This window comes from Tenrec ecaudatus, chromosome 13 (assembly GCF_050624435.1).
Source record: "Tenrec ecaudatus isolate mTenEca1 chromosome 13, mTenEca1.hap1, whole genome shotgun sequence".
NCBI lineage: Eukaryota > Metazoa > Chordata > Mammalia > Afrosoricida > Tenrecidae > Tenrec > Tenrec ecaudatus.
In genome coordinates, this window is record NC_134542.1 from 122,083,511 (window position 1) to 122,084,763 (window position 1,253).

A 1,253-nucleotide genomic window follows, 5' to 3' on the forward strand; every position below is an offset into this window, starting at 1 on the left:
CAGAAGAAGTGGATTCATAGAGACAATCACTGAGGCAATGGTTTATCTGGAAGGGGAGGGAGAGGGTAATTGGGGAGTGATCAGTGGGCAAGGAGGCAGGATCGCATTGGAGCTGATTGTGACGATGCATATGGAACTATTTTTAGAGGTGGTTTAATGATAGAAGTGTGAATATTATATCAAGAAAATTATTTTTATTTTTTTAACTCCAATGTTTATTTTATTGGCAACTTAAAATGCAAAGCACTTTATTTGTAAACCTAACATCTGAGTTAAATAAAAATAGTCTGCTGAAGCTGAGGGTGCGCACTGCGTGAGGGAAACATGCTACAACTTCCAGTGGGCGGGACACCGCAGAGGTGAGGGCCTGTGCTGAGGGGCTGACCGATCGACCTGCGCTAACATCCCTTTCCTTCCCCGCCCCTTAGTAAGGGGTGACATTCTGAAGATGGTTTGGTTGGTCTTAGGCAGCCGGCTTCATGCCAAACGTCTCCTGGGAGGCGTAGACCATGTGCAGGAAGCCGTCTTCATCCCGCTCGCTCTCGCACACCTCAGAAATGGGCGTGGACACATTCCCAATGCTGTGGCCGCTAACCAGCAGGAAGAAGGCCTGGTTGGCGTTCAGTTGCAGGCGCCTTTGTATGATTTTGATGAGCTCGCTCATGTTGACGTGATCGGGGACGAGGAACTTGGTTTTATCCAGCACAGGAAGCTGCTTCTCACCCTTGTATCTTTCTATTATCACCGGGATTTTAGTAGGATGTTGTTCTCGGATAAGCCGGACATCTTCCACTCTGTTCAAATGAGCGGCTCTGCTTGTAGGTCTTCTCAGACGGCATAGCGCGGGACGGTGGCGGCGGCGTCAGACGGTAGCTCAGACTAGGACGACAGCAACTTCCCCTGTCAAGAAAATTATTTTTAAACAGAAACCAAACTTTACTATGCGTGAAGGAGGAAGAGTTTTTGCTTAGGTGGCAGTGAATTAATTTTAATGTTTGTGGAACAATTCACAGGAGGATACAATAATTGGTTGTACAACATAAAAAGAATGGTCAATGGCACCGAATCACACATGTAGAAGTTGTTCAATTAGTGACTTCTTTGTTGTGTGTATTTTTGAAAAATGTGAAAATATTACATAAATACTAATGATTATGGGGGGGAGAAAATATTCTAAAATTGATCGTGGTAAAGATTTTACAACCCTTTTATTTAATCACTGAATTGTATAATATGTGGATAAAGTATCATTA

The 1,253-nt window shown here is 43.9% G+C and overlaps 1 pseudogene; it reads right to left on the reverse strand.

Annotated features, from left to right (window-relative positions):
- Positions 1 to 461: 461 nt before the first annotated feature.
- LOC142424279 (microtubule-associated protein 1 light chain 3 beta pseudogene) lies at positions 462 to 839 on the reverse strand (annotated as a pseudogene).
- Positions 840 to 1,253: the final 414 nt, after the last annotated feature.